The sequence below is a fragment of the Bombina bombina genome, chromosome 9 (genome assembly GCF_027579735.1).
Source record: "Bombina bombina isolate aBomBom1 chromosome 9, aBomBom1.pri, whole genome shotgun sequence".
NCBI classification, from domain to species: domain Eukaryota; kingdom Metazoa; phylum Chordata; class Amphibia; order Anura; family Bombinatoridae; genus Bombina; species Bombina bombina.
The window spans coordinates 169764629-169782793 of NC_069507.1; the positions used below are offsets into that span (position 1 = coordinate 169764629).

General features: G+C 41.7%; 1 protein-coding gene across 1 annotated transcript in view; it reads right to left on the reverse strand.

Moving 5' to 3' along the window:
* The window catches only part of LOC128640476 (uncharacterized), an 82216-nt gene extending 71763 nt beyond the window's left edge, over positions 1-10453 (reverse strand). Inside the window, exon 1 of the mRNA XM_053692953.1 lies at positions 10193-10453. The gene's annotated coding sequence lies outside the window, so the exon portion shown is untranslated. The remainder of the gene's footprint in view (positions 1-10192) is intronic.
* Between the last annotated feature and the right edge of the window lie 7712 nt (positions 10454-18165).

Genomic DNA, 18165 nt, shown 5'->3' on the forward strand with positions numbered 1-18165 from the left:
ACTGGGGGTAAGGGCCATGCCCTCCCACAAGATAGGCCTTTCAAGGCTAAGAATAAGTCCAATTTTCGTTCCTTTCGCAATTTCAGGAACGGACCGGTCTCCAACTCTGCAGCCTCTAGACAAGAGGGTAATGCTTCCCAGACTAGACCAGCTTGGAAACCGATGCAAGGCTGGAACAAGGGTAAGCAGGCCAAGAAACCTGCTGCTGCTACCAAAACAGCATTAAGGGGTAGCCCCCGATCCGGGACCGGATCTAGTAGGGGGCAGACTCTCTCTCTTTGCTCAGGCTTGGGCAAGAGATGTTCAGGATCCCTGGGCACTAGAAATAGTCTCTCAGGGTTATCTTCTAGAATTCAAGGAACTACCCCCAAGAGGAAGTTTCCACATGTCCCGCTTATCTTCAAACCAAATAAAGAGACAGGCATTCTTACATTGTGTAGAAAACCTGTTAAAAATGGGAGTGATACACCCAGTTCCAACTGTGGAACAAGGTCTGGGGTTTTACTCAAATCTGTTTGTAGTTCCCAAAAAAGAGGGAACTTTCAGACCAATTCTGGATTTAAAAATTCTAAACAAATTTCTCGGAGTGCCATCGTTCAAAATGGAAACTATTCGAACGATTTTACCTACAATCCAGGAGGGTCAATTTATGACTACCGTGGATCTAAAGGATGCGTATCTACATATTCCTATCCACAAAGATCATCATCAGTTCCTAAGGTTTGCCTTTCTGGACAAACATTACCAGTTTGTGGCTCTCTCATTCGGACTAGCCACTGCTCCAAGGATTTTCACAAAGGTGCTCGGGTCCCTTCTAGCGGTTCTAAGACCAAGGGGCATTGCAGTGGCACCTTACTTGGACGACATCCTAATTCAAGCGTCGTCTCTTTCAAAAGCAAAGGCTCACACATGCATTGTTCTAGCCTTTCTCAGATCTCACGGGTGGAAGGTGAACATAGAAAAAAGTTCCCTGTCTCCGTCGACAAGAGTCCCTTTCTTGGGAACAATAATAGATTCTTTAGAAATTAAGACTTTCCTGACAGATGTCAGAAAGTCAAAACTTCTAAACGCTTGTCAAGTTCTTCACTCTGTTCTACGGCCTTCCATAGCTCAGTGCATGGAAGTAGTAGGGTTGATGGTTGCAGCAATGGACATAGTTCCTTTTGCACGAATTCATCTAAGACCATTACAACTGTGCATGCTCAAACAGTGGAATGGGGACTATACAGACTTGTCTCCAATGATTCAAGTAGATCAGAAGACCAGAGACTCACTCCGTTGGTGGCTGACCCAGGATCACCTGTCCCAGGGAATGAGCTTCCGCAGACCAGAGTGGGTCATCGTCACGACCGAAGCCAGTCTATTAGGCTGGGGCGTGGTCTGGGATTCCCTGAAAGCTCAGGGTCTATGGTCCCGGGAAGAGTCTCTTCTCCCGATAAACATTCTGGAACTGAGAGTGATATTCAATGCTCTCCGGGCTTGGCCTCAACTAGCAAAGGCCAGATTCATAAGATTCCAATCAGACAACATGACGACTGTTGCTTACATCAACCATCAGGGGGGAACAAGGAGTTCTCTGGCGATGAGAGAGGTGACCAAAATCATCAAATGGGCAGAGGATCACTCCTGCCACCTATCTGCGATCCACATCCCAGGAGTAGACAACTGGGAGGCGGATTATCTGAGTTGTCAGACTTTCCATCCGGGGGAGTGGGAACTCCACCCGGAGGTGTTTGCCCAGTTGACCCAATTATGGGGCATTCCAGACATGGGTCTGATGGCGTCTCGTCAGAACTTCAAGGTTCCTTGCTACGGGTCCAGATCCAGGGATCCCAAGGCGACTCTAGTGGATGCATTAGTGGCGCCTTGGGCCTTCAACCTAGCTTATGCGTTTCCACCGTTCCCTCTCATTCCCAGGCTGGTAGCCAGGATCAAGCAGGAGAAGGCCTCGGTGATTTTGATAGCTCCTGCGTGGCCACGCAGGACTTGGTATGCAGACCTGGTGAATATGTCATCGGCTCCACCATGGAAGCTACCTTTGAGACAGGATCTTCTAGTTCAAGGTCCATTCGAACATCCAAATCTGGTTTCTCTCCAGTTGACTGCTTGGAAATTGAACGCTTGATTTTATCTAAGCGTGGGTTTTCGGATTCTGTGATAGATACTCTGGTACAAGCCAGAAAACCTGTGACTAGAAAGATTTACCATAAAATATGGAAAAGATATATCTGTTGGTGTGAATCCAAGGGATTCTCATGGAGTAAGATTAAAATTCCTAGGATCCTTTCCTTTCTCCAAGAAGGTTTGGATTGTCAGCGAGTTCTCTAAAAGGACAGATTTCTGCTTTATCTGTCTTGTTACACAAACGACTGGCAGCTGTGCCAGATGTTCAAGCTTTTGTTCAGGCTTTGGTCAGGATCAAGCCTGTTTACAGACCTTTGACTCCTCCCTGGAGTCTAAATTTAGTTCTTTCAGTTCTTCAAGGGGTTCCGTTTGAACCCTTACATTCCATAGATATAAAGTTGTTATCTTGGAAAGTTCTGTTTTTGGTTGCTATTTCTTCTGCTAGAAGAGTTTCTGAATTCTCTGCTCTGCAGTGTAATCCGCCCTATCTGGTGTTCCATTCAGATAAGGTTGTTTTGCGTACTAAACCTGGTTTCCTTCCAAAAGTTGTTTCCAACAAGAATATTAACCAGGAAATAGTTGTACCTTCTTTGTGCCCGAATCCAGTTTCAAAGAAGGAACGTTTGTTACACAATTTAGATGTAGTCCGTGCTTTAAAGTTCTATTTAGAAGCAACAAAGGATTTCAGAAAAACGTCTTCTCTGTTTGTCGTTTATTCTGGCAAGAGGAGAGGTCAAAAAGCTACTGCTACCTCTTTCCTTTTGGCTGAAAAGCATCATCCGATTGGTTTATGAGACTCTCTTTGCCGCTCTGAACAGATGGTGAAGAGTATGTGGTGTTTAGTTGTAGTTTTTATTCTACTATCAAGAGTTTGTTATTTTAAAATAGTGCTGGTATGTACTATTTACTCTGAAACAGAAAGAGATGAAGAGTTCTGTTTATGAGAGGAGTATGATTTTAGCAGCAGTAACTAAAATCGATTAGACACCTTCCCAGTCAGGAAGGGCCTTTCTCTGTAGTAGGCAGAGCCTCATTTTCGCGCCATTACTGCACAGTTACTTTTGAGTTCAGTACATGCAGCTGCATGTGTGTGTGTCTGGAATTCATTGAAAAGGTTCCTAGAAGGCTTCATTTGGTATCGTATACTCCCCTGGGTTTGGTAAAGTCGCAGCAAAGGCTGGGGCTGGGACTGTAAGGGGGTTAAAATTGTAAAACGGCTCCGGTTTCCACATTTTAAGGGTTAACAGCCTGAAATTTGGGGTGCAATGCTTTGAATGCTTTAAGACACTGTGGTGAAAATTTGGTTAAGATTGAATAATTCCTTCATAGTTTTTCACATATTCAGTAATAAGTGTGCCCTGTTTAAAATTTAAAGAGACAGTAACGGTTTTGTTTTAAAACGGTTTTTGTACTTTATTAACAAGTTTAAGCCTGTTTAACATGTCTGTGCCTTCAGATAGATCATGTTCTGTATGTATGGAAGCCAATGTGTCTCCCCCTTCTAAAATGTGTGATAATTGTGCCATAGCGTCCAAACAAAGTAAGGACAGTACTGTCACAGATAGTAAAGTTGCCCAAGATGATTCCTCAGATGAAGGGAGTAGACATAGTTCTACATCATCTCCTTCTGTGTCTACACCAGTTTTGCCCACGCAGGAGACCCCTAGTACTTCTAGCGCGCCAATGCTTGTTACTATGCAACAATTGACGGCAGTAATGGATCCATAGCAAATATTTTATCCAAAATGCCTGCATTTCAGAGAAAGCGTGATTGCTCTGTTTTAAACACTGTAGAGCAGGAGGGCGCTGATGATAATTTTTCTGTCATACCCTCACACCAATCTTAAGTGGCAATGAGGGAGGTTTTCTCAGATGGGGAAATTTCTGATTCAGGAAGAATTTCTCAGCAGGCAGAACCTGATGTTGTGACATTTAAATTTAAATTAGAGCATCTCCGCGCACTGCTTAAGGAGGTGCTATCTACTCTGGATGATTGTGACAATCTGGTCATCCCAGAAAAATTGTGCAAGATGGACAAGTTCCTAGAGGTCCCGGTGCACCCCGACGCTTTTCCAATACCCAAGCGGGTGGCGGACATAGTGAATAAGGAGTGGGAGAAGCCAGGCATACCTTTTGTCCCTCCTCCTATATTTAAGAAATGATTTCCTATGGTCGACCCCAGAAAGGACTTATGGCAAACAGTTCCTAAGGTCGAGGGGGCGGTTTCTACACTAGCCAAACGCACGACCATTCCTATTGAGGACAATTGTGCTTTCAAAGATCCTATGGATAAAAAATTGGAGGGTTTGCTTAAAAAGATTTTTGTACAGCAAGGTTACCTCCTTCAACCTATTTCGTGTATTATTCCTGTCACTACAGCAGCGTGGTTCTGGTTCGAAGAACTAGAAAAGTCGCTCAGTAGAGAGACTCCATATGAGGAGGTTATGGACAGAATTCACGCACTTAAGTTAGCTAATTCCTTTATTTTAGATGCCGCTTTGCAGTTAGCGAGATTAGCGGCGAAAAATTCAGGGTTTGCAATTGTGGCGCGCAGAGCGCTCTGGCTAAAATCTTGGTCAGCGGATGTATCTTCCAAGACAAAATTGCTTAATATCCCTTTCAAAGGTAAGACCCTCTTTGGGCCAGAATTGAAAGAGATTATTTCAGACATCACTGGGGGTAAGGGCCATGCCCTCCCACAAGATAGGCCTTTCAAGGCTAAGAATAAGTCCAATTTTCGTTCCTTTCGCAATTTCAGGAACGGACCGGTCTCCAACTCTGCAGCCTCTAGACAAGAGGGTAATGCTTCCCAGACTAAACCAGCTTGGAAACCGATGCAAGGCTGGAACAAGGGTAAGCAGGCCAAGAAACCTGCTGCTGCTACCAAAACAGCATGAAGGGGTAGCCCCCGATCCGGGACCGGATCTAGTAGGGGGCAGACTCTCTCTCTTTGCTCAGGCTTGGGCAAGAGATGTTCAGGATCCCTGGGCACTAGAAATAGTCTCTCAGGGTTATCTTCTAGAATTCAAGGAACTACCCCCAAGAGGAAGGTTCCACATGTCTCGCTTATCTTCAAACCAAATAAAGAGACAGGCATTCTTACATTGTGTAGAAAACCTGTTAAAAATGGGAGTGATACACCCAGTTCCAACTGTGGAACAAGGTCTGGGGTTTTACTCAAATCTGTTTGTAGTTCCCAAAAAAGAGGGAACTTTCAGACCAATTCTGGATTTAAAAATTCTAAACAAATTTCTCAGAGTGCCATCGTTCAAAATGGAAACTATTCGAACGATTTTACCTACAATCCAGGAGGGTCAATTTATGACTACCGTGGATCTAAAGGATGCGTATCTACATATTCCTATCCACAAAGATCATCATCAGTTCCTAAGGTTTGCCTTTCTGGACAAACATTACCAGTTTGTGGCTCTCTCATTCGGACTAGCCACTGCTCCAAGGATTTTCACAAAGGTGCTCGGGTCCCTTCTAGCGGTTCTAAGACCAAGGGGCATTGCAGTGGCACCTTACTTGGACGACATCCTAATTCAAGCGTCGTCTCTTTCAAAAGCAAAGGCTCACACAGATATTGTTCTAGCCTTTCTCAGATCTCACGGGTGGAAGGTGAACATAGAAAAAAGTTCCCTGTCTCCGTCGACAAGAGTCCCTTTCTTGGGAACAATAATAGATTCTTTAGAAATTAAGACTTTCCTGACAGATGTCAGAAAGTCAAAACTTCTAAACGCTTGTCAAGTTCTTCACTCTGTTCTACGGCCTTCCATAGCTCAGTGCATGGAAGTAGTAGGGTTGATGGTTGCAGCAATGGACATAGTTCCTTTTGCGCGAATTCATCTAAGACCATTACAACTGTGCATGCTCAAACAGTGGAATGGGGACTATACAGACTTGTCTCCAATGATTCAAGTAGATCAGAAGACCAGAGACTCACTCCGTTGGTGGCTGACCCAGAATCACCTGTCCCAGGGAATGAGCTTCCGCAGACCAGAGTGGGTCATCGTCACGACCGAAGCCAGTCTATTAGGCTGGGGCGTGGTCTGGGATTCCCTGAAAGCTCAGGGTCTATGGTCCCGGGAAGAGTCTCTTCTCCCGATAAACATTCTGGAACTGAGAGTGATATTCAATGCTCTCCGGGCTTGGCCTCAACTAGCAAAGGCCAGATTCATAAGATTCCAATCAGACAACATGACGACTGTTGCTTACATCAACCATCAGGGGGGAACAAGGAGTTCTCTGGCGATGAGAGAGGTGACCAAAATCATCAAATGGGCAGAGGATCACTCCTGCCACCTATCTGCGATCCACATCCCAGGAGTAGACAACTGGGAGGCGGATTATCTGAGTTGTCAGACTTTCCATCCGGGGGAGTGGGAACTCCACCCGGAGGTGTTTGCCCAGTTGACCCAATTATGGGGCATTCCAGACATGGGTCTGATGGCGTCTCGTCAGAACTTCAAGGTTCCTTGCTACGGGTCCAGATCCAGGGATCCCAAGGCGACTCTAGTGGATGCATTAGTGGCGCCTTGGGCCTTCAACCTAGCTTATGCGTTTCCACCGTTCCCTCTCATTCCCAGGCTGGTAGCCAGGATCAAGCAGGAGAAGGCCTCTGTGATTTTGATAGCTCCTGCGTGGCCACGCAGGACTTGGTATGCAGACCTGGTGAATATGTCATCGGCTCCACCATGGAAGCTACCTTTGAGACAGGATCTTCTAGTTCAAGGTCCATTCGAACATCCAAATCTGGTTTCTCTCCAGTTGACTGCTTGGAAATTGAACGCTTGATTTTATCTAAGCGTGGGTTTTCGGATTCTGTGATAGATACTCTGGTACAAGCCAGAAAACCTGTGACTAGAAAGATTTACCATAAAATATGGAAAAGATATATCTGTTGGTGTGAATCCAAGGGATTCTCATGGAGTAAGATTAAAATTCCTAGGATCCTTTCCTTTCTCCAAGAAGGTTTGGATTGTCAGCGAGTTCTCTAAAAGGACAGATTTCTGCTTTATCTGTCTTGTTACACAAACGACTGGCAGCTGTGCCAGATGTTCAAGCTTTTGTTCAGGCTTTGGTCAGGATCAAGCCTGTTTACAGACCTTTGACTCCTCCCTGGAGTCTAAATTTAGTTCTTTCAGTTCTTCAAGGGGTTCCGTTTGAACCCTTACATTCCATAGATATAAAGTTGTTATCTTGGAAAGTTCTGTTTTTGGTTGCTATTTCTTCTGCTAGAAGAGTTTCTGAATTCTCTGCTCTGCAGTGTAATCCGCCCTATCTGGTGTTCCATTCAGATAAGGTTGTTTTGCGTACTAAACCTGGTTTCCTTCCAAAAGTTGTTTCCAACAAGAATATTAACCAGGAAATAGTTGTACCTTCTTTGTGCCCGAATCCAGTTTCAAAGAAGGAACGTTTGTTACACAATTTAGATGTAGTCCGTGCTTTAAAGTTCTATTTAGAAGCAACAAAGGATTTCAGAAAAACGTCTTCTCTGTTTGTCGTTTATTCTGGCAAGAGGAGAGGTCAAAAAGCTACTGCTACCTCTTTCCTTTTGGCTGAAAAGCATCATCCGATTGGTTTATGAGACTGCCGGACGGCAGCCTCCCGAACGAATCACAGCTCACTCTACTAGGGCTGTGGCTTCCACATGGGCCTTCAAGAACGAGGCTTCTGTTGATCAGATATGTAAGGCAGCGACTTGGTCTTCTCTGCACACCTTTGCCAAATTTTACAAATTTTATACTTTTGCTTCTTCGGAGGCTATTTTTGGGAGAAAGGTTTTGCAAGCCGTGGTGCCTTCTGTTTAGGTAACCTGATTTGCTCCCTCCCTTCATCCGTGTCCTAAAGCTTTGGTATTGGTTCCCACAAGTTATGGATGGCGCCGTGGACCGGACACACCAATGTTGGAGAAAACAGAATTTATGCTTACCTGATAAATTACTTTCTCCAACGGTGTGTCCGGTCCACGGCCCGCCCTGGTTTTTTAATCAGATTTGATAAATTTCTTTCTTAACTACAGTCACCACGGCACCCTATAGTTTCTCCTTTTTTTCTCCTGTCCGTCGGTCGAATGACTGGGGGGGTGGAGCCTGGGAGGGACTATATGGACAGCTTTTGCTGTGCTCTTTGCCATTTCCTGTTGGGGAGGAGAATATTTCCCACAAGTTATGGATGACGCCGTGGACCGGACACACCGTTGGAGAAAGTAATTTATCAGGTAAGCATAAATTCTGTTTTTGCGCTCTCTCCCCCTCTATTTTGCGCTCTCTCTCACTCCACCTCTCCTTTGCTCTCTCTCCCCCCTCTCTTTTGCTCTCTCTCCCCCTCTCTTTTGTGCTCTCTCTCCCTCTCTTTTGTGCTCTCTCCCCCTTTCTTTTGCGCTCTCTATCGCTCCACCTCTCTTTTGATCTCTCTCTCCCCCCTCTCTTTTGCTCCCTCTTTCCCCCCCTCTTTTGCACTCTCTCGCTCCACCTCTCTTTTGATCTCTCTCTCCCCTCTCTCTTTTGCTCCTTCTCTCCCCCCTCTCTTTTGCTATCTCTCCCCCCTCTCTTTTGCTCTCTCTCCCCCCTCTCTTTTGCGCTCTCTCTACCCCCCTCTCTTTTACGCTCTCTATCTCCCCCTCTCTTTTGCATTCTCTCTCTCTTTTGCCCTCTCTCCCCCCTCTTTTGCGCGCTCTCTTCTACCCTCTCTTTTGCGCTCTCTCCCCCTCTCTTTTGCTCTCTCTCCCCCTCTCTTTTGTGCTCTCTCTCTCCCCCTCTCTTTTGCGCTCTCTCTCTCTGCCCCCTCTCTCTCTCTCCCCCTCTCTTTTGCTCTGTATCTCACTCTCCTTTTTTTTGCTCTCTCTCTCCATCCCTCTCTTTTGCACTTTCACTCCATCCCTCTCTTTTGCTCTCTCTCTCCCCCCTCTCTTTTGCTCTCTCTCTCCCCCTCTTTCCCACCTCTTTTGCTCTGTCTGTCTCCCCTCTCTTTTGCTCTCTCTCTCCATCCCTCTCTTTTGCGCTCTCTCTCTCCTCTCTTTTGCTCTCTCTCGCCCCTCTCTTTTGCTCTCTCTCAACCCTCTCTTTTGCTCTCTCCCCCCTCTCTTTTTCACTCTCTCCCCTTCTCTTTTTCTCTCTTTCCCCTCTCTTCTGCTCTTCCCCCTCTCTTTAACTCTTTCCTATCTTTTTTTGTCTCTCCCTCTCTCTTTCTATTTCTCTCCCCTCTCTGTCGCGCAGATTGCGTCCAGCCACACCCCCCGTCGCACCCGACCATGACCGGTCACGCCCGGCCACATCCACTCTCCAGCCACGTCCACATTCCCGCCCGGCCACACCCACTTTGCAGCAAACAGCATGGATTGAGGCAAGGCCAGGTGTGTTTGTCCACGTGCTGTCTCTACTGCGCATGACAGCTTCGGACAAACACACTTGGCCTTTTATATAATAGGATATATATATATATATATATATATATACAATATACTGATAGATATAGATATAGATAGATAGATAGATAGATAGATAGATAGATAGATAGATAGATAGATAGATAGATAGATAGATAGATAGATAGAGATATACATATATAGATATGTAGAAATATATATATATATATATATATATATATATATATATATATATATATATATATATATATATATATATATATATATATATTGTATATATACAGATATTTATAGAAATATATATTTCTATATATGATAAATAAATGAAAAATCTTTTAATGAAAATTAGACACAAGAAATTTTGCAAAACTTTTGTCAAAAACCACTGCAGTAGACAAAAATATTTTTTTTAACATTGCTGTATCACAAAGTAAAAATTTATACATCTCATTTAAAGAACAGACACCTTTTTGACATTTACCTGTTTTTGAATACATTATAAGTGACGTTAGTAGGCGTGGCTAAACAGATACAAAAGAGATAGAAACATCAAAATAACTGAATAAAATTAACAACATTTGTCTATAAATAAAAGCTGAATATCTGAGAGAGAAAAGAATAAAACATATGCAAAACTAAAAACATAAATTGTCTTGTTTGATATAGTTTATTGTGTACCTTTAATAGTTTGATGATTCCCCTTTCCTTGGCCTCTTCTTATTGCATGACAGCAAATCCATACCAGCCACAAGTGACGAGCTGAAGTTTATGTGATTAAGGAAGTGGCTGCACGCACTACTTTAAATACAAATATAAGTGACAATGTTAAAGGTTATTCTAAAGTATTTGGCATGAATCTTCAAGGTTGAGACACCAAGTAATCAGACAAATGCCAACTTAATTAAAAAAAACACCAATCTGCCTCCAACAAAACTACAAATATAGCGATAAAACTGAAAGTAATGTAGATTCACTGAGCATGTGCAAACTAAATAAATAAATAAAGCAAGCACCTTCCTGTTAATGGGACAGTCTACTCCAAAACGTTTGGGCTAGATTACAAGTGGTGTAGTATTTTTTTATTTTTTTGTGTAAGTGAAAACTCTGCTTGAATTTTCTTTTTTGAGCTTGAGGAGTTGCATTACAAGTTCCAAAAAAACGTATTTTGCGCTAGAGGTAAATGGAGAAACATTGCCTTTTCGCATATGTGCATTATAAAATGTGAAATATTTACAGTAATACCTTTATTTCAAATTAATATTACATAAATATGTTTTATCATTTTTTTATCTGCTTAATGGCAAAGGGCTATAATGCATTTACACACATATATATATATATATATATATATATATATATACAGTATATATGACTGTAAATACATATATATGCATATAAATACATTAATATTTATGTACATATATATATAGACATATATACATACAAATAAATATTTAGCAATGTATCTGTATGTGTCTATGTTAAAGCCATTTGCCACCCTTTTTTTTCCAACACCCAAGATCTCCAATTTTTGAGCCCTTATAACTTTTTTGTGTAATATATTTTTAAATCATTTTTATTAGCCAGTGTATAATAAACAGAGCTATTAGACAGAGATCTGAGATAGTGGAAAAGACTGAAACGTAAAGGGTGATTCTGCAAGCGCAATCACGATTTTGCTCCACTTGTAATATCAGCCAAATGAGAATGGCTTGCAAAAACACAATTGCGCTAGCACAAAACCGTTTGCGCCTCACTTGTAATCAAGCCCTTATTGTTTAAAACGATAGATCCTCCCTTTATTACCCTTTCCCCAGTTTTGCACAGCCAACATATATATTATGTATATTAATATACTTTTAACATCTGTGATTACTTTCGGCTAGATTACGAGTTTTGGGGTAAGGTGAAAAAGCAGCGTTAACAGGTCCTAATGCTGCTTTTTGACTACCGCTGGTATTACGAGTCTTGCAGGTTTAGGGACCCTGCACGCTTTTTTGGCCTTATCGCAAACCGACTTACGTAAAGTTCGTAAAGTCTTTTTCTATGAGACTTCCATAGCTCCGGTATTACGAGTCTGTCCTGGGAGGCCAAAAAAGTACCTCCCAGATTCCTATCGCATTCTAAAGTCAGTAGTTATGAGTTTTACACTACAACGCCGTAGCATAAAACTCATAACTAAAGTGCTAAAAAGTACACTAAACACCCATAAACTACCTATTAACCCCTAAACCGAGGCCCTCCCGCATCGCAAACACTATAATAAAATTTTTAACCCCTAATCTGTCGCTCCGGACATCGCCGCCACTGTAATAAACATATTAACCCTTAAACCGCAGCACTCCTGCCTCGCAAACACTAGTTAAATCATATTAACACCTAATATGCCGCCCCTAACATCTCCGCCACCTACCTACATTTATTAACCCCTAATCTGCCGCCCTAACATCGCCGCAACCTACATTATATTTATTAACCCCTAATCTGATGCCCCCAACATCGCCGCCACCTACCTACATTTATTAACCCCTAATCTGCTGTCCCAAACGTCGTCACCACTATTCTAAATCTATTAACCCTTTAAACCTAAGTCTATCCCTAACCCTAACACCCCCTAACTTAAATATAATTTAAATAAATCTAAATAAAATTACTATCATTAACTAAATTATTCCTATTTAAAACTAAACAATGCCTTTTTATTAGCTAATACAACCAATGAAGATCCTAATCAGCAATCAAGCATTAGTGAAACAGTAGAAATGGAAGATAGGTCAAAAAATTTCCACATTAATGGCCAACCTAGGTTTAATGTGAATACAAATAAAAAAAAGAAAAAAAAGAAATGGGTTTAGTAGTAACCCTACAAATTCTACTAAACAATATAAAAAGGAAAATACTAATAATTATGTGATAAGAAAGGAGTATACCCAGGTTAATAGGAATATTGACACCAATTATCATCATGGAGGTTTAAGTAGTAATTTTAATAAAAACAACTTGTACAGAACTTGTACAGAATTTCCATTCAAAGAATCAAGGTACTCCAAAATACAAAACAGGAGTTAGGAGAGATTCAAATAGAAATTACATGTATAATGAGGGAGGACATAATAGACTCATGGATCAAGATAATGATCAAGTTAGGATATACCAACATCCAAATAAAAACAAAAATAAAAATAAAAATACTAATACAAATATAAGGGAAGCAACCGTATATGATAATATGGGTGCTAGGCCCAAATTCCCTAATTGGCAAAATATGAGTAACACTGGTAAACATTTTAAGTCAAATCGGGATATGTATCAAGAACCCTCTTCTTTGTCTTTTTTAGGGGTTTGCAACTCCCCTATGGGGAAAAACCCCAAAAGAGGAGAAAGAGAAGAGGATGTAGAGGAGGAGTGGGACTCCAACTCAAAAAGAATAAAAGGGAGAGAATGGCAATAATAAAAGATAATGGCCAAAAAATATTTAACATAAGTAAGAAAACTTTGACTAAGACAGAGATAAGTGTCCTAGAGAAAGGACTCTCCTTTGCGCCCACTAACAATCCAAAAGATTTTGAATTATTTATAGACCTTGAAAAATTCTCGAGGAAATTAACTCTGAAAAGATTTCATGCAAACAAAAATAAAAATAAGTTGGATTTTGGGGCATGTGTGGAGGACCCATCGCTAAAAGTATTTGATGAGTCCTTTACTTTAGACTCATTACTCACTCTTGAAAGAGAGAGTGAGGAGGCTAATGGAATCGAAAACACTCAAGATATAGTACACATGTTGGAAGAATTGGAGGTAGAATCAACTGATCTCAAGGTTAATCATACAGGTCTTAAACCAAATTCAACTTTTTTTCCACTACAAGCTCAGGGTAATTTTATACCAGTGTTTAACAAGCTAGTGTTGAAAGATTTGGAGTTTATTTGTACAAACTAAAAGAGTAATGAAATATATATTCTTAGTTTGAGTGAAAAAGAGCACTAACTGATTTACAATGTGATAATACAATAGTCATTTGTGGAGCAGATAAGGGAGGAGGAATAGTTTTACAAGATAAGGCTGATTACCTTAAAGAGGCCTATAGAATATTAGGTGACAGTAACACATATGTTAAACTCAAAAATAATCCCACCAAGGTCTTTAAGGAACAATATGATGGTCTGATAGTTACAGCAAGAGAACTGGGCATTCTTGACAAATCAGAGTTTGAATTTCTGAGGGTGGTGGAGCCAAAAATTGCTATTTTTTACCACCTTCCTAAAATTCATAAGAATTTAGAGGATCCCCCAGGATGCCCAATAGTGTCCGGGATTGGGTCACTCACGTGAAAACTATCACAATACGTGGACACTATATTGAAACCCATGGTTCCTTGTCTCCGGTCATATATAAGAGATTCAACAGACATTATTACACAACTCTCCAAATGTATGTGGAGTGATGAGTATATGTGGGTCACTCTAGATGTCTCCTCTCTGTATACATGCATACCACATGATTTGGGCCAATCAGCAATTTAATATTATTTTAGACAGACAGGTTATATAGATTTGTCCCAACGATCTTTTAACTTGATAAGCATTGATTTTATTTTAAAGAAAAATTATTTTTTGTTTGAAGGGGAATTTTTTCTCCAAACCACCGGTACGGCGATGGGAACAAAATTTGCCCCCAATTTTGCAAACTTGTACATGGGGTGGTGGGAGGATCTGTATATTTTTACAAATAATCCGTTCATAGATAAGATTGTGAGGTGGTTTCATTTTATCGATTATATCCTCATAATTTGGAAAAAAACATCTGATGAAGTGGCACAACTTGTAAAACATGTGAATCAAAACCTCCTTAATTTAAAGTTCACCGAGTCACATCATGTTGATTATATTACTTTTCTAGATCTCTCTCTGACTAACAGAGGGGATAAAATAACCACTGGTCTTTTTAGAAAGACGACTGATACTAACGCATATCTACATGCCACTAGTGGACACCATCAAAAATGGATCCGAAACATTCCCTTTGGACAATTTCAAAGGGTCAGAAGGAATTGTACTGATCTAGCCACATTTGAAAAACATTCAGAAGTATTAAAGAAAATATTCCTTATTAAAGGTTATGATCCAACACTGGTTCATAATGCATATACCAGGGCAAAGAATGTAGATAGAAATATGCTATTAATCACAAAAAATAACAGAAAATTGGAGAGAACGAATAAATCTGAGAATCAACCGTTATTTATTACCAAATTTAATAGAGCCTCCAGACAGATAGAGAAAACTTTTAAGAAACATTGGCCAGTTTTGTTGCAGGATCCAATTTTAAAAGAAATTTTTATCAGAGAGACCTCAGATAGTTTTTAAGAAAAATCAAAATCTAAGAAATATCCTAGCCCCTAGCAAATTAAGAGGAAATGTAAAACAGAGAAACCGTTTGTTTGTTTTTTTCAAATGTGGGAGGAAGAATTGTCTAAGTTGTTCACACATAGATAAGGTAAATTCAGAGTTTAAATCCCTAAGAGATAATAAAAAATATCTCATTAAGGAATCTATAAATTGTAAAAGTACCCATGTAGTCTATCACCTCTCTTGTTCTTGCGGGAAAATTTATATTGGTAGGACAAAAAGGAGTCTAAAGACCCGCTTTAGAGAGCATCTCATTAATATTGAAAAAGTGGTATTGTCCCATGGAGTATCAGCTCATTTCTTAGAAGTACATAATAAAGACCCTAGTAGCCTGTAAGTTAAAGCGTTGGAAAGAATAAAGCTTGATTAAGGGGAGGAAATAGACTCCTAGCCTTACGGAAAAGAGAGACATATTGGATCAGAACAATTGGATCCCTTGAACCAAATGGGATGAACAGAGAGATAGATTTGGCAGCATTCTTGGTTGATGAATAGGATCTTACATACTTCTGGTGACTGATAAAGTGGTGTTAACTGTTTCACAGTTTTTTATATAGCTCGGTTTCATGTATCTCTGGAGTATCCCATATTGGTTAAGATAGAGCCTAGCATATTAATTTAACCACTTAACTTACATATGTGGTCACATTAGTTTGATGAAGTGGTAATTATTTAGTTTAATCTTTTATTTATAACAAAGTATTCATTACAACAAAACAATTTCAAACAATAATTACACTCCAGTGGTCAAGATATTTTACATGGCTGGTTCAGTATCGTATTACATGATGGATTCTATAACAATCTTACAAGATCCGGGTTCTGCAAGTCCATATGAAAAATTGCATGTTCACATAAAGCGATTTTGTAATGGGTAATGCTTAATTTCAGTGTGCTAAGAACATATTTTACATATTTCAACCTCATTTTCAACGATATTTAAACTCCAATAGTCAAAAACAAACTACACAGAAAGTTTTCTTGGTGAGGTTGTAGGGTTCATCTGATCAAGGTATATATGGTGATATCTATGCTTATATAACAATACTATAATAGTAGCTTCTTGTATATATCTCCTTTGCTATCTCAGAACTTGAAGTAAAGTTGGACAGTCAGATGGTTATGTCTAGGGTGTGTAGTCGGAAATGGGACTGTGTCGGTTTGGTTCTAGTATAATTTACTGTCCAGGTTCGGCTTCCTATCAGTCACAGCTAGTCCCTATATGACTTAAAGGGTATGTAGAGTGTTGAGGGATTAGATGGTGCGCTTCGTCTCGCTAGAGAGGAACTTTCATCTTTTACCGTGTGGTTCGTCCATATCAAAGGACGTTACTTGAGGAACTTAGTGTTACGGTACCAACTGTGTACCAAGGGTTAACCCCAGATGAACAATGTCCTGCATAGACAATCAGCAATTCACAACCCAGCCAGTTTCAGGTTTAAAACAGAATAACAACTTTATTTGAAGGCAGCACACAGATTTATACAGGTTTTTGACCCCCCCTCAGATGGGGGTTGAAAGAATGTTGTACATTAGATAAAAGGGAGAAGCGCCCTTGACATGATACAATAGGATTATATTACTTAAACACTTCAACCACAAGACACTCTTGACTCTCCTTATCACTTAGGCGTTTTTCTCTCTGGAGGTGATCAAACAATAGAATGCTAAGCATTAATTAGATTGTAGCTGGAGCCAGCCACTTGTGGTTAGAAAATAAAGTTAACACTTTCAGTCCTGACCGAAGGGTCTGTCACATAGCTCCCCCCTTGTGGAACACTCCGGCAGACCCGGCTTGACCCTTTGGCGGGTCAACCTGGGGATGACCGGACTAGGAGGTGGTAGGCATGTCAGTTTGTCAGGACAATCCATCTGTATTTCCGTTATGAGAGAGAATTCCTGTCCATACAAACAAGGGTTTAACTTCCTCAGTGCCCAGACTAGGGCTAAACAGTCCTTCAAAATCTCATCAGCTTCTTTACGAGTTTTCTGTACCTGCTCTTTATAGGTATCCACAATCCCTTCATACTGACATAGGGTGCCCTTGAGTTGCTGCACCTCACTATGAGCCAGCGTCAGCTTCTCCTCCAGTGTCACTAAGTTTGTCTTTAATGTTTCATGTTCCACTCTCAAGCTGGTGTTTTCTGCAGTCTGTCGGTGCAGCCTGTCTAGCAGAGATTCCTGTTCTAAACGTGCTTTTTCCTCTGCACTCCTCTTCTCTCCTGCTAGCACTGTTACATGATTATTTAACGTGACCATTTCATCCTCTACGTGACTCTTCTCCTTCATCAGCGCATTGTAACGGGACTTCCACGTATCAATAGCGGATAGAGATTTACTGAGCTCAGCGTCCTGGGGCTTAGCAGCAGGGGGGTCAGTCTCTGCTGCACGGATCTGAGCACGGGTAGTCACAGGGTTAACATCAGCGGGACCCATGGGAGCATAGGCAGAAACAAGGGGGACCAAGGTATTTCCAAGGAGAACATCAGCTGGTAAATCCTTCATGACCCCCACATTCACAGGTCTAGCGCCCCCTCCCCAATCCAAATGCACCCTGGCAACAGGCAGACGGAACACAGTGCCCCCTGCTACCCTCACAGCCACAGTGTCTCCTGTGTGCTGTTTCTCAGACACCAAGTTCTTTCTAAGCAAGGTCATGGTAGCACCAGTATCCCGTAGACCACTGACCTCCTTCCCATTCACTTTAACCAGTTGCCGGTTATTCCGGTGGGCAGCTTGCACAAGGTCTGCCTCATGTAGGATGCCCCAGCATTCTTGCGCCTCTACGTAGCGGGCCGCAGGCTGAGGATTACGTGGGATTCCGCTAGCGGGTCTTCTCCAGGACTGTGCTTGGTTCGCTGCGTTTAGGGGACACTCTGGTCTTTTGTGCCCTAGTTGCTTACATCCAAAGCACCGAATAGGTTGTGAGTAGCCCCGCGAATTGAACCGGGCTCTCTGAGGGTAGTTCGTGGCCGGAGGCCGTGTGGTATAGCGGTGCGCCGGGGGTTGGTAACTGGCAGCTGCTGGGGTGACTGGGGGTCTGTACTCCACTCTAGCAGGGGGCTTAGTGGTAGCAGTGTCCAGTTTGCGGACATCCATATACTCATCTGCCAGGCGAGCAGCTTCATGCAGGGTGGAGGGTTTACGGTCCCGAACCCACTCTCTAACTCCTGCTGATAACTTGTCAAAGCAATGTTCCAACAGGAATAGCTGCAGCACCTCTTCCCCAGATACGGCTTGGCA